We start from the raw sequence: 16,602 nt of genomic DNA, 5'->3' as shown, positions 1-16,602 counted from the left end.
AAAAATTATGCTGTGTTGCAGAAGAAATGCTGTATTACTGTTACTGAGTATAATTGGGTGGCTGTGGCACTGAGGTATAGCAATCCCAGCTTCCCCCAGCCCACATGTCTTTGGGTAAGATACTGAACCCCAAACCCCATTGTGTGTGAATGAGTTAGTTTCTTTGTACTGATAAGCAGTTGGCACCTACCATCAGTGTATGAATGTGTGTAAATGGGGTGAATGACGTGTAGTGTAAAGGGCTTTGAGTGGTCGGAAGACTAGAAAGGCGCTATACAAGTACAGTCCATTTACCATAAATTCTGTGGCATTGAATGATTTACACCTACTGTACCCTAGGGCATGTGTAACTATTTAGTTGTTACTTAGAGTTACATTGTAAGTTGTCTACGTGGGGCAACTGCTTTTGTACATATTATGATATGTTATATTAGTAATGCGTAAATCACAACATAGTAAGAATTTACATTATAACTAGGCTTGTTTGAACTTACACACAGCTGGTGCAACAGGCTGACTTGCTAATTATGTATAACGTATCCTGCATTTGACTCTGAAAAGGTGAGGAGTGAGGGTGGAGAGGCTGCAGGAGGTTACAGACATAGATGTCTAATGAAATACTGCAAGCTTCTGGGACAGGGTTAGGGTTTAAAATAGGGTTAGGATTTAAAATGTCTTTGAATTGTGATTTTCAGGAGCTGATTGGGAATATGTATGTGGATCTTTGATGTGCTCCAACCTGCTGTTCAGAGAGCAAAAGCACCATTAAAAGGATGTGTCCAACTGACAATGAAAAACAAATGTTGTCAGACAACAAATGTTGTCAGACAGAACCAATGTTATTTTATATACAGTACAAGACATTTATATTTATACTTAAAGGAAAAAAAATATGATTTGCACTGAATTTATTTTCTATGCAAATGAGCCTCATTGAAAAACAAGGTCAAATTCACAAACACCAGCGCTAATAGCCACGCAGTTAGAGTGAAATTATTAGCGTCTTCAGATAGTTTGTGGTAACTGGTAACTGGGCGTCACACCCAGACTTCAGAGATTGTACCAGGCGAAGCAATAGCGCATCAAAGTACATCATATGTGCACAGGTGGCACAGAGACAGTACCATACCTGATATTCATCATGAGGGAATGAAACTGTAAAACAACATAAAATCTGCTGCTGGGAGAAACGGAGATGATGGTTACACACTGTAACAGTCCAGCATAGAGCATAGTAGGAGAAAAAAACGCTCTCCATGCACCCAGAGGCATGAGGGAGAACGCACAGTTATAGCACCACAAATAACAATCACTCCATACAGTCAGTCATAAAAAAAATATGAGACATCCTGCAGATAGAAACGAATAAAAGAGTAGGGGGAGTTATTAGATAAGTGGAATAGTTATAATCAAAGTTAGAATAAGTTGTCTTTCAAATCAAACATCTTTGTCATGTGATAAGTAGACTATGTTTTGACTCAAACATTGCTTAACCATGTCATGTGATATACTACTTCAGTACATCTTAAGAACAAATATTACTGGAACCACTCAAGAAAATTGCAGATGAACATTTAACAGACGCAAAACATTGGCAAATTGCACTTAGCTGCAAAACTTTATGGGCGTGTTTGCACTGTAATATCATTAGCGCAATATCTTTTGTGAAAAACAAAAAGTTAAAGTCCAGCTCGTTTATTTGACCGATGAGTTCGGAACACTGGAGTTTGGATGAACGAGTAGTGTATGTTCAGCGCTTGTCTCTTGTGGTGTAGAGCTAGCTCCTGTGAGGTAAAATACATTGCATTCAGATGAGCAGGAATAACTCTAATTTACTATCTCAGAAAAATATTGACCAGGATCCATACCACTAGTCAATCAGACAGAACAGTAGCATACCAAACATCTGCTATTACAGTCTGATAGATTTGTTTGCAGAAAATGTATACACAATGAACACATAGAACACTTTTAGCTGTTCATAACTAAGCCTCTACTGATGTGGGACTCAAGAATGGAGTCAATCGAAGGAGGTGGGACATTCGGAAGAAGGCAGAGTGTCCTGGGGTCAGCAGGCCTTAGAATCCTACGCCTTGGCATCCCGATATCTGATAGGAGTCTCTTCTGCAAAATGGCTGCCTGCAGATCAGGGATGTACCTTAACTGTAGTCCTTTGCAACTTTCACGGCATAGACAGTCCATCTCGTGGATTTTTTTCTGGTATTGTCAACAGAAGCGATTAAGAAGAGGAAGAAATATCTGTATTTAAAAAAGTTTCTACTTTTGTTATATTCATGAACATTTTTACAAATATAATAACAACAGGTTGAGGTTTCCAATTAATAGTTCACTGGAAAGTGAAAAAAGATATACATAAATTAGTATCAGTAGGCCTACATCCATTTCTGAGGATACCCCTTACAGACCGATGGTGAGAAGCTGAACCGCTTGCTTGCGTACATCAGCAAGTGATTGTGAAATGATTTGGCAGATTGATTTGAAGTCAATAAAGCTGGGTCTTCCTGGCAAGCCCATCTCTGCCCAGGTCCACTGTATGTACCGCACCATGTTCTAAGCTGACCCTTTGCCAGCCGTGAAGAAAAAACAGTTTGTTTGGGGGTTTGCACTTCTCCCTCAGCTCCAGCCAAGTTTCAACACACTGAAACTCCTCTGGCTCAAAATATATCTGTGCTGCCCCGAAGTCCTGGTTAGTTTTGTGCTCGCTCACCTGCAATACACAGAAAACATACTCGGACCCTGTTAGTTCAAACATTTCAAATAAAACTCAAATTATAACCACACATCAGTCAAGACTCTCATAGAAAGAACAAAGAAGAGGAGGAGGACTGGCAGGCAGCCTTGACTTCACCCACCGTCATGTTGGTAAGGACCCCAGTGCGGTGTCCATCAATGCAAGCAACAAAAGCTGAAAAATAACTGTAAAAATGGTACTGGAGCTGTTGTGTATCGTCATCCTTCATTTCATCTGAGAGGAGGACATGGCAAAAGAAAGAAATCATTTCAGCACCTTGAAAACACACACACACACACACGTGCACACACACGTGCACACACACACACGTGCACACACACACACACACAGTCTAAACTGTCCATTATGCACACTTAACAAGCAGCTCTGAGATTTTTGCCTTGGCCATCTCCCTGTACTTCTTCAGGGTCTCCCTGGAGATGACCTTAGCCAGTTTGTCAGCCTTCCGCTTTATTTGGTGAAGGACCACCTTTTTGGTGATGTTGGCCAGGGCTCCTCTCACAGCCCTGACCACCCTGGTAATCTGGGCCTTGGTGAGGCGACAGAGGCATGGTGGGGTCTCCTTAAGGTACATAACAAACTGACATTTCTTAAGTAGAAATTTGCAGTGGTTACAGTAGACTGCAGGTGGACTTAGTCACTGTTCACAGGCTTGTGTCATAACCGCTTAATAACAATGAATTAGGAAAGCCACACTTAACTTTCGCACTTTGTCCCGATTGTCCAGGAAATGCCACAAGTGTAACTCTTTGCTTCCCAAGGCCATGAAGAAGACAAATGATTTTACTCTGCTGACTTTTGATGTTAATTTATAGAATTATACTATGAACACTATTATATATATAGAAGCAAATAATGTATTGAATTGAATAACACACTTTACTCAAACAGCTTATTTAACAATTTTATTATTTTACAAAAACTGGTATCAGTGTTGACAAACACAGGTTATAGTTGACCTCAAAATATGTTACTATGCCCATTACTTGGCTTTATGAAAATCTGACATGATAAATTCCATTTGAAACAGGTATTTAGGTAGTTTCTGCAGTGTGAACCACTCTCCAGCCATTCTTTGTCATAGTTCTCTGGCATGCAATCATGTACGCAATGGCCAAGGTACCATTGATGCTCATTTGTCACACCGCACATTGCTCCAGAGTTTCTAAAAGGCAGCAACAAAACAACAACAAAACAAACTTGGATAGTTTAGGTGTTGTTATGGGTGTTGTATTCAGTGCGCTGTGCTCTAAGACAGGCAGCGTGTCAAAATTTATGGAATATAGACTGGAATGGATTACATTTCACACAACATTTTTGACACACAGCCTATCTTAGTGCATAGTGCATCCGAGCAATTTCCTAAGAGCCTGGAAATTGCTCCTTGTGTCTTCTTGTGTAGCAAGTTCAGGTTTGTTTTTGGTCAATCCAACCATATACAGTGAAGCACACAATTTTGTTCCTCAAGACTTCACCATACGACACATATGAGCTACTCACTAGACTAGACAGTGCCACAGATAAAAGCAAACAATAAATAAGTAATAGACAGCATGAGTAAACATGAACAAAAGCTCAGAGTTAACAATTTCTGACACAATATAAACGTTATTTTATCTAGTCATTTACAAGAATAGATAATACCAATTGAGAGGTGTATTACTTAAAGGAAATACTGTTCCGTCTCTTACAACAAAACCAGAAGTGGTTTACTCTGTCTTTGATCCACTGCAGCAGGATCTTCTGTCCTGACTTCTTTCCCGCCAAAGTATACATAAAACATATATATTTTAGTAGAGTTTTAAGATAAAGATAATTAGGTTTACATATCCACAAAAAAGTTAAAAATAGTCTGAAATAAAAGAAAAATTACTGCAGTGATCTTCTTGGATAGATTCTTTGCTCCATGCCACATATCCCACAAATTCATTTCAGAGCAAATAAAGACAATAGACAAATTATACACATCTGCTAAACATCAAAAAAATGTTTTACATGTAAATGGTAAATACTACTAACTTACTCATAAGAGAAGCAATCTGTGTGTGAGGATCGGTAATGGAGATAGATTTGTCTCGATGTTATTTGTGTGAAACAGATATACAATCCGTGTGTAAATATGTAGTCTGTAAATATAACAAAATATATAACAAAAAAAAGATTTGTAAACTCACAAAAATATTTTTCAAATATAAAACGAATCAGCAAATACACAAACAAATTCCACAAATAAATGAAAAGCATTTGTGAATATCTTCCTAACATTTACAACTTTTGAACAGGCATTTGTGAATCCAGTTTTTATTTGTGAATCGAAAAGGCATTTGTGGCTCTCAATTCTATGCTTGTGGATTTGCATTTTACACACACAGAGTTTTGAGACAAACTTTCCGCCAGTCCCAATGAAAATCCACTTGTATCACATTTTCGGATAACACGATTGCCTGTTGGCGACGTCATTTCCGCATTTCAAAGTAAGAGCATGCAGTCTTTCTGAGATATTTTGCTTACATGAACTGAATTGCTTAGTGGTGGAAAATTGTCATAAAGAACTGTAAAAACTCATGTTTGTCAAGCATGGATTTGGCTTATATTCTTTGGTTAATACTTGTGGAGACGTCTCCATATAATATAATTTAATGTACATGAAATGTGCAGAAAGTTTTTTGAAAAGACTTTTTCTGTCTACGTCCCCATCGTTTTAGCTTTTCTTGATTAGATTACAGCCCATTCACTTTGAAATACTGAAAAAAAAAATCTAAAAAGTGCATCTAAGTACTAATAATTGACCATCATTGAGAAAAAAAGAAGAAAATTGGCGAATACAAATCAAATGGCACTGGCAGTCAGCCTGTTTTCTATATTTTTTTAGCAGTGGAAGGATACAGATATACTACAAGACAGACAATTACACACAAAGACAATTATAAGATAAGATAAAGACACCCCTTTATTGATCCTCAGAGGGGGAATTCTGGTGTTACAGCTGCTCAAGGACAGAATAAGTAGCTACAGATAGATAGAATTTAATGCAAAATACCAATTCTAAATAATAACAATAGAAACGATAATTAAACTCAAAATTAAAATACACACACATTTTTCTATATCTCTATATATAGTACGTATATATGTCTGTCTCAGAAGACTGGACTGGAAAAAAGATGCCTGACTTGTGTGTATCTTGGGCCATCCCATATTTTTAAGAGAAAGGGTAAGTCCTTCACTTTTTTAACCGGTCAAAATGTATTAACCACTTCGTTTTCCATATTTGAATCAGTATCATATTGAGGACTGACTCTTGCAATATTTGGAGTATAATTGAACGATATGCACAACATTATTTTATATATGTATTTTTTTATTATGCTAATATTATTAATTATTATTATTATTTTATTTTATTATAGTATATTATACTACTTATACTATTGTATTATTTAGTATATCATACTACATATACTATTTACTATTATTAATCTAATACTATTATTATTATTATGTTATTATGAGAAGAGGGTTTAAGAATAAAGGAGGAAGTCTTGAAAGTATAAAAATGGAAATTAAATGACGGATGTGAAGGAAACAGCTCATACAATGTGTTTTTCTCTTTGAAAGTTATGAACTGCTTAAACATTTAGATGATATTATATTAGATGAAATCCTTGCTATTTTTAACTATATCTGGGAGGTAGGTAAGCTACCAACAAAATGGAAACAAGCAGTAGTGATTCCAATTTTCCAAAATACCCATCCTGTCCATCATCTTATCGACTTATAGCATTAACACTAGTAGCAAAACCCTTTTAAGTTTGTTAGTTGTCTGCCGCTTCAGCTCAAATTCCCATGAGCTGGAATGAGCTAGAAACATGTGCATGGGCTTCCACAGAAATATGAGCCCAATCAGCCCTGTAATTAAGGCCAAAAAATGCAAAAATAAAAAAAATTTTGAACAGGCCACGCCCCTCACACCGTAAGTCTGAATGACTTATTAAATTTCCCTCACAAGTCCAGCTCAATATGCTCTACAAAAAAAAACGTCTCTTGGACCACTAAAGTCCGCCTAACTAGCTTTTCCGCCATTTAAAAGTTTTTGAAAAGCTAATTTTTTACATCTCCTCCTAAACTGTAGGTCCAATTGCTACCAAATCTTCGGTGGATCATCATTGGATGATGCTTATCAAAGGTTGTATGAAGCTTGTTGATATCTTATGTAGTTTTCAAGATACTGACCAATGAACTTCAAAAGGGGTGTGGCTCAGCACATTACTAGACAAAAGTCAACAACCGTTGGGCCAATCATCACAAAACTTACAGGATATGTCCACATACAAATCTGAAACATGCCCTGAAAGTATCATTCAAATCGACCGCTAGGGGGCGCTACAAAGGCAAAAAAAGTGCATGGCATAACACGAAAGGCCCTAATAATTTGCTGTAGAGCTTTTATAACAACGCCTGTTCCAGCTTTACTGGTTGAAATGGGGGATTCACCTTCAAGAACCAGGAGAAACAAACTGGGGCTCCATTGTTGGGTTAAGTTGAGTTTATAGGTAAGGAAAAGAAGTAAAAACATTGGGCTTGAGCAAGGCAGTGTGATTGGGTCCCTCTGGTCTCCTGTTCCTTTCTGGTTTCTGCCCAGTCCTGAGGTACATCTATCTTTGCTTAATCAGTATATCTCAACCCAACTGGTAGAGGCAGATGGCCGCCCACCCTGAGCCTAAGTTCTATTCAAGGTTTCTACCTGTTAAAAGAACATTTTTCCTTGCCTCCGTCACCAAGTGCTTGCTCATGGTGGGAATTGTTGGGTCTCTGTAAATAATACTATAAAGAGTACAGTGTAGACCTGTTCTATATGAAAATTGCAATGAGATTTCTTCTGTTATGAATTGGCGCTATATAAATAAAATTGAATTGAATAGAAATCTTTCATGTAATCATGTTTCCAAGTATTTAAATCAATCTAAATGTGCCATATATAAGATTCTGGAGCATTTTACATATTAATTTTATGTATTAATCACTTTTTATTGCCAATTTGTGAACAGGATATAGGCCTAACTTAAAAAATGAGACCTTCCCCGACTTTCTCGGTTGACTGTGGACTGATTTCTATGTAAAGGACTTTTGACGGAATTTCCAGGAAAATCCAAAGGATGTGACGTTCATGCAAACTTCTTTAAGCTATGATGGTGCCTGACCATTAAGAGCTTTGTAGGTAAGAAGAAGGATGTTAAATCCTATTCTGGATTTTACAGGGAGCCAGTGCAGAGAAGCTAATATTGAAGAAATATGTAATATCTCTTTTCCTAGTTCCTCTCAGTACACGTGGATCAACTGGAGCGTCTTAAGTGACTTACTCAGACAGCCTGATTATAAGGAATTGCAATAATCCAGCATAGAAGTAACAATGCATGGCCTAGTTTTTCTGAGTCAATTTGAGACATGATGTGTGTGCTGGAGGCCAGGGCAATGCCATCTAGAGTAACTACATCTTTAGATAATGAGTTTCAGATTCAGCCAGACTCCCGGGGATGATCTGGCTGGTAAATTGGATAGCTTGCCATTTGCAGGTTACTTTGTCAGCACGCGCTGCAGGGCGGCCGGATACATGCAGCATGGCTGGGTTGTAGCTGGCTGGCTAACCTTAGCTTGCTTGCTCGCTAACGTTCCTGCTAGCAATATATACTATCTTAGTGGATATGTTATTTGGTTAGCTTGCCAAATTACTTCACCAGCTAACGTGATCCATGATATTAACTTGTGTATTAAGAAAAACAATGTCTAAGTTATGATATATATGCCAAGAGCAATGCAAGGCAGGGGCGGCCAACTAGCTTACTGTAAGGTAAGCTGGGGTTGGCCAGGTGGATGTGGTGAATGGTGGGTGAGTTTCCAGCGAGCTGCTGCCGAGCTCTGGCTCCTACGCTGTGAGGAAGGGAGCTATGGGTGACCCGCAAGGCATTCGTGGATGGAGGAGGCGGAGTCGTCTAGCATATCCAGACAGGTCTCAATGATGGAGTAATGTGGTACTGGCCACACACCCTCAGCAGCAGCAGTGAAAGTGTCTGCTCTCTGCTGCAACTCGGCCTGAGAAAGGTGAGCGCAGTACAGGCAAGATGCCTGAGGAGTGAGAGCTGGGCCGGCCTGCTCCGGACCCAGGCACGCTTCATAGCAAGCATGCAGGTCAAAACTCATGATGTAGCCTGTCAGGCAGGCTGGACACACCCAGATGACACTCTCAGAAGACATTCTTCACTCTTTAGTTGCAGTTTTGTTTTCTTGAAGTGACTGCAGCGGTAGCTAAAGAAAAATGGGAGTCAATTGTCTGATCTCAGTCCAATTTATACACAAGATGAGACCGAGGTGAGGCCCACACAACAGGTGGGCATGGACCAAAGTTATTATGGTTAACGAAAACTAAATGTGAAAAAACATTTTCATTAATTGAAAAATAAAAAGGAGGCTTTACAAAAAAATGATACACTGATGGCAGGTGCCAACTGCTCATCAGTTGAAAGAAACTTCACACACCGAAGGCACAGCCCTTGGGAGCAATTTGGGGTTCAGTGTCTTGCCCTAGGACACTTCGACATGTAGGCTGGGGGAAACCGGGATCAAACCGCCGACCTTCTGATTGCTGGACAACCCGCTCTACCACAAAGCCACAGAACTAAAACAAACAAATTATAGAGTAAATGTCCCTAGTTTTCGTCTTTGTCAATTTATTTCATACTACACAAGCCTAGTATTTCAGGTGGATATGAAGTCAGCACCTCACGGTCGGTGACATGTTGCCCACACCACAGCTGGCATCATGGTAGCGGTGAGAGTCCGAAGAAAGCACCAGCATCCCATTTAGGATTACTTTGAATACAAGTGTATCACAGATAAAAGCAAGTGTCCTGTAGTAATGGAAGGTGATAAAATATGTGAAACATTTCTCAAGGGGAAAAATACAACAAATCTGAAAGCCCTTTTGAAAAAAATAGCAAAAGAAGGCTAATCTAGCTTAATTTAACAAAGCAAGGCCATCCCCCTCCATCCCGTTACTTTATAAACTGAACTTAATCAAATGGAACAGGACTGAGCTATAAAGAACCCTGTTTTTTCTTTACCTTTTGCTCCAATAAAACATTTGAAAATTAAACTGATTGTGTGTTTGAGTTTATTTAAATTGAGTGTTTTATTCCACTGCCTTGAATATTAATTAGAAATTCATTTGTGAAAGGGGTAATGTGTATTCTCAATGCATGCATATTTTGAGGGGTTTGATACTGACCTTTTTTACTGGTTTAAACTTGGTCAAACCACTAGTTTCTAGCTTCGATTATAGTCTAACTATTGAGATTCTAATTAACTGGAGACAAAACTTTTTTCAACTCCACGTAGATCATACACCCTTGAATATAAAAACAACTCATTGAAATTGTTTGAGAAATGTAAACATTATAGTGCTTTTTATCCAGAATAATCGCAGCTCCCATTTACTTGATTATAGTTACTTGCCCGGTCCACAATATGGTGGCGACGTTGACGTATTGCAGCAATGGGCCAAAGTCTAGCCCCCAGGAAGTGCTCTGAGCTTTGAAGCAAATTTGACATAGTTGCCAAACCGTGGAATGACAAGTTCCGGCCTATCACGTAATGCACACTGGCCCCAAAACTCTTTTTGCCATACTTACATTGTGAAAGAAGCAGCTGTAAAACGTTTTTGTTTTTTTTCGCAGAATTTGATCCATTCAGTCCGATAACATTTTTAAAATCTAGAAGAGTCACACAATTAAATAAGGGCTAAACAAAGTCAGCTGGCTCAGCCGACGGAAGTCTCCCTAGTGCGCTTGCTCTACGGGCCACCATGGGGCTGCACGTTGTGAGAAGTTCAACTTTTTTGGCTTCGCCACTGAGCAACTTTCATAGGAATGAACAGAGCCCCACCTCCAACGCTGTATCCAGTTTTCTTTATACACTGAAGCATCTATGTACAGTATATATGTCTATGACCACCACAATGTGCAGTAAGTGTAATAACCAGCTTTGCATTTTAAAAGGAAAACAAAATGCTTGTTTGACTATCATTTCCAGTTAATTTAGCTGGACATTAAGAATAATTGCCATTTAATGTTGAAATTGTCTTCAAAATGTTGTCGTAAACCCAGGTTTTAGGACCCAAACGCAGAACACACGGGACAGAGCTCGGTAAGTTGACCACAGTCTTTATTGATCAGAAAGTTGGTGGGTAGTGAGAAGTTCGGCGTAGTTGACGGCCCCCTCGGGAACTCGACCGGACCGGGTCGGGGACGAAAACCTAAACAAAAATGCTGAAATAGCACAACAAAATAGGAGAATTAAATGTGGACACTTAAACATCAGATCTCTGTCATCTAAAGTTGTACAAGTGAACGATTTAATATCAGAGTATCATATTGATTTATTTTGTGTTACTGAAACCTGGCTGGGTCATGAAAAAAATGTTAGCCTAAATGAATCCACTCCGCCCAGTCATATTAATACTCATATTCCTCGAGGCACCGGCCGAGGAGGTGGACTTGCAGCCATCTTCGACTCAAGCCTATTAATCAACCCTAAACCTAAACTAAATTATAACTCATTCGAAAGCCTTGTTCTTAGTCTTTCACATCCAACCTGGAAAACATAACAGCCAATTCTATTTGTTATAGTGTACCACGCTCCTGATCCTTATTCTGAATTTTTATCTGAATTCTCAGAGTTTTTATCAAGTTTAGTCCTTAAAACAGCTAAAGTAATTATTGTAGGTGATTTCAATATTCATTTAGACGTTGAAAATGATAGCCTTAGTACTGCGTTTATCTCATTTTTAGATTTCATTGGCCACATGAGAAACAGAAAATATTGCAGAGGGCCGGGCCAAAAAGCTGAACTCAATTCCGCATAATATTAATTGTATTTCTTTATAAAAAGCAGTAAATAGTGTTGTTTTGACAAGCTGGTATGAGTAGGCTATATGTTATAATTAAGCAATGAAAAAGTGAGGTTGCCTTACAAAAAATTCCTTTATTCAATCAAATTTCCCAAACTAATGGCAAACAAAATATGAACACTTTTTTTTTTTTTTTTTACCATTTGTGACATATTAGTGAACATTTTCAGTCACATTCACTCCAAAATACATTCTGAGTTTCAAATACTGTTGGAAATAGGTTCTTAGCATTCTAAGGACATCACAATATTGTCTTTGTGCTCCAAACATAAGCAAAACACATCATATTAAAGTTACTGTCATTGAACATCACTGAACTGTGATTTTGAGAAAAAGGCTTCCAAAGAAAGTGTCCCAGTTCACTGCTAGTTGGTGCCTTTACATGCCTACATTTGTAGTCTAACCACCTAATTTGGTGTTTTTAAGTTCTTTTTTCTTGTTCAGTGAGAGAAATCTAGTCTCTGCTGGGCTTTAACGAGTGCATCAAAGTCAGGTTGAATGTTTGAGGTGGAGATGCGAAGCACAGCTGACAGATGATCATCAGTGAGAGCGCATCTATACCTGGATTTTGTAAACTTCATCATTGAGAATGTTTGTTCACATATGTAGGTAGAGCCAAAGAGAACCAACATCTTCTGGAAAGTCCTCCTCCTTAAGAGAAGAGTAGAAATCCAGCAGAGATCCTGACTTAAAGTGCTCTGCCAGTACTGCATCAGACTGCAGGTCAATGAGCTCCAGCTGAACATCACTGGGTGCGTTATCCATGCTGCAGGTAAAGGGAGAGGAAATCATGCACATTTCATCCTCGATTGTTCTGAGATCTTCAAATCGCCTTGAAAACTCACCATGCAATGCTCCTAACATGGATGAGTACCTGCGGAGGTGATCAGCTGATGGTGTGACTTCTTTCAGGGTTTGCATGTGAGTGAGAGTGTTGCTCTCTAGTTGGCTTGAAAGAAACTGCAGCTTTCTCATGAAAGCCTTCACCAGGCTGTGCATTTCATGAACGAAGAGGCCCTTTCCTTGCAGTTTGGTGTTCAGTTCATTCATCAGTGCAGTCACATCGACAGCAAATGCAAAATCTGCTATCCAGTCCTCATCTGAGAGCTCTGGGATGTCTTTGCCTTTCCTCTCACAGAACTCTCGAATCTCGGCTTTCAGGTCCCAAACTCTTTAGCACTTTGCCCAGGCTGAGCCATCTGACAGCTGTGTGGTAGCCGATGTCACTATGCTCAGACTCATGCTCCTCTAAAAGTGCAACAAACTGTCTGTGATTCAATGCCCGTGCCCTGATGAAGTTTACTATTTTACTAACAACATCAATAACATGGTTAATTTTTAGCACTGACTTGCACAACACATGTTGGTGTATAATACAATGCAAAAATACCAACTTCTGATCTGCGTCAATTTCAGTCACTTTATCTTGCATACGTTTTTAAAGTCCGACATTTTTACCTGTAAGATTTGGACAACCGTCCGTTGTGACACCTGCCAGTCTGTCCCACCTCAACCCCAGGGTGTCTATGCACGCATTTACCTCCGTAAACAGATCGCTCCCTGTCGTCGTCCCTTTCATCGACCGCATTGCTGCCAGCTCCTCCGTAATCTTGAAGTCCGTTATCCCACGGACAAATATGAGTAGCTGGTCTGTGTCGCGGACATCACAGCTCTCGCCCAAAGCCAAGGAGAAGAAGTCAAAACTTGCCACTTCGGCGTTGCAGCTGAAGCTCCAAATTTCCCGCAATTTCCTCGATCCTTCTCGTCACGGTTCGCCTGGACAGCGGGACTTGTTCAAATGCGCCTTTTTGTCAGGGCATATTAGTGCTGCAGAGTCCACCAAACACTCTTTGACAAATTCCCCCTCCGAGAATGGCTTACTGTTTTTAGCGATTTTGTGGGATATCAGAAAACTGGTCTTGGTTGCGGCATCCCTGGATGCGTGAAGCTTGGTAAAAAGCCTTGCTGCTTTTGCAGCTTAGCTAGCAAAGCTTCCGATGTCCGCGCCCTTTCAGCATCAGTCAAGTTTTTGTATTTCTCCGCGTGTTTCGTCTCGTAATGCCGGCTCAAGTTATAGTCCTTAAACACAGCGATCTGCTCCCCGCAAACTAAACACACGGCTTTACCTCCGACTTCAATAAATAAGTACTTAGCAGTCCAATTTTTGTTGAAACGCCTGCATTCGGCATCTACCTTTCTTTTTTTAGCAGAACCGGACATTTTTGAGGGCTAAAGTCATCTTGTCACTTGCTTGTGACAAGGATCTAATCGTGTCGCGGCGTCTTGATATAACGTATTGCGTAATTACGTAGTGAATAAAAACAACTTCAAAATAAATGCAATGCATTTTTAGTCCATGCATGAGGTAAAATGAGAAAACATTTTTATTTTGTAATTTCCAATTAACCTTACGCGGGCCGGTCAGAGTCAACCAAAGGGCCTTATGTGGCCCGGGGGCCGTACAATGCCCAGGTCTGATCTAGTTGATAGCGCTGCAGGCTCACTGCGAACGACACTCGATTGTATCGCTCCTCTAAAAAAGAAGATAATAAAACAAAGAAGGTTAGCTCCGTGGTATAATCCCCAAACCCGTTGGATTCCCCAGCCCATGTGTCGAAGTGTCCTTGGGCAAGATACTGAACCCCAAATTGCTCCTGAGGGCTGTGCCTTTGGTGTGTGAATGTTTAGTTACTTTGATGAGCAGTTATGCCATTGCTGTATGAATGTGTATGAATGAGATATGTAGTTGAAGCGCTTTGAGTAGTCAGAAAGACTAGAAAGGCGCTACATGAGTACAGTCCATTTACCAAACCTGCAAATTAAAGCAAACATCACGAAGACTTGAAATGAAATGCCGTTCCAACAACCTGGAAGAATCTCGTTTAGTCTGGCAAGATAGTCTTAAAACATAAGCCCTCAGTTATGCCAGAGCAGCTTACTACTCATCATTAATAAAGCAAAATAAAAACAACCCCAGGTTTCTTTTCAGCACTGTAGCCAGGCTGACAGAGAGTCGTAACTCTATTGAACCATGTATTCTGAAGCCCTCAGTAGTAATGACTTCATGAGTTTCTTTAATAATAAAATTTTAACTATTAGAGAAAAAATTCATCAAGTCCTGCCTTCAACCGGTGCTGACTCAAACACAGGAACCTTAGAAACAACTGTAAAACCTGATATATATTTTGACTGCTTTGCTCCTATCGACCTTCTTCAACTAACTTTGACGATTAATTCATCTAAGCCATCAACCTGTCTCTTAGACCCCATTCCAACTAGGCTGCTTAAAAATGTTTTACCTTTAGTTAGAACTTTGTTACTGTATATGATCAATCTGTCTTTATTAATAGGCTATGTATGTACCACAATCCTTTAAAGTAGCTGTAATTAAAGTGCTTCTTAAAAAGCCTACTCTTGATCCTGAGGTTTTAGCCAACTATAGACCTATATCTAACCTTCCCTTTCTCTCTAAGATCCTTGAGAAAGCAGTCGCCAATCAGTTGTGTGACTAAATCTAAATAACACTTGTTTATTTGAGGATTTTCATTCAGGATTTAGAGTGCATCATAGCACAGAGACAAAATTTTCAAAAGTGAAAATTACAAATGACCTTTTAATTGCATCAGACAATGGACTTGTCTCTGTACTTGTCTTGTCTTGACCATCGCATCCTATTACAGAGACTGGAACATGTAATTGGCATTACAGGAACCACACTAAGCTGGTTTAAATCGTATCTATCAGATCAATCTCAGTTTGTACATGTTAACGGTGAGTCCTCAGTGCACGTCAAAGTTAGTCATGGAGTTCCACAAGGTTCTGTGCTTAGACAGATTCTATTCACCTTATATATGCTTCCTTTAGGCAATATTTTTAAGAAACACTCCATAAACTTTCATTGCTATGCAGATCGATCAAGCCAGATGAAATTAACCAGGTAACTAAACTTCAAGCATGCCTTAAGGACATAAAGACCTGGATGACCTGCAACTTTCTGATGTTAAACTCAGACAAAACTGAAGTTATTGTACTTGGTCCCAAACACCTCAGAGACACATTATCTAAAGATATAGTTACTCTAGATGGCATTGTCCTTGCCTCCAGCAGCACCGTAAGGAACATCGGAGTTATCTTTTATCAGGATTTATCCTTTAACTCCCACATGAAACAAACTTCAAGGACTGCCTTTTTTCACCTACAAAACATTGCAAAAATCAGGCACATACTGTCTCAAAATGACGGCTAAAAATGATTGCATGCATTTGTTACTTCTCGGCTGGACTACTGCAATTCCTTATTATCCGGCTGCCCAAATAAGTCCCTTAAGACTCTCCAGTTGATCCAGAATGCTGCGGCATGTGTACTGACAAGAACTAGGAAAAGCAATCATATTTCTCCAATATTAGCTTCTCTGCACTGGCTCCCGGTAAAATCCAGAATAGAATTTAAAATCCATTTCCTCACCTACAAAGCTCTTAATGGTCTGGCACCGTCATATCTTAAAGATCTCATAATACCTTATTATCCGACTAGAACACTACGCTCCCAGAATGCAGGGTTACTTGTGGTTCCTAGAGTCTCCAAAAATAGAATGGGAGCCAGAGCCTTCAGTTATCAAGCTTAGCTTAGTTATGCTGCTATGCAGTCTGGATCTATGATTGCAAGCCACATACTGCCCCTGTGTTCCTGCTCAACAACCGATAATACAAATAATATTACTTGTCTTATTATTATTATTATCATTTTTATTCCTATCATTATTATTACTATTATTATTTTATTAATATTAATATTACCAGTACCATTTCATTATTATTTTAAAATTCTATGTGAAATTTGCATTGTGCTACTGTATGCCCTCTTTTCT

General features: G+C 39.3%; 1 pseudogene; it reads right to left on the bottom strand.

The window, feature by feature from the left end:
• Positions 1 to 12,332: 12,332 nt before the first annotated feature.
• LOC122871752 lies at positions 12,333 to 13,401 on the bottom strand (annotated as a pseudogene).
• Between the last annotated feature and the right edge of the window lie 3,201 nt (positions 13,402 to 16,602).

This window comes from Siniperca chuatsi, linkage group LG24 (assembly GCF_020085105.1).
Source record: "Siniperca chuatsi isolate FFG_IHB_CAS linkage group LG24, ASM2008510v1, whole genome shotgun sequence".
Classification (NCBI taxonomy): domain Eukaryota; kingdom Metazoa; phylum Chordata; class Actinopteri; order Centrarchiformes; family Sinipercidae; genus Siniperca; species Siniperca chuatsi.
This window is presented reverse-complemented; position numbering and strand designations above follow the sequence as displayed.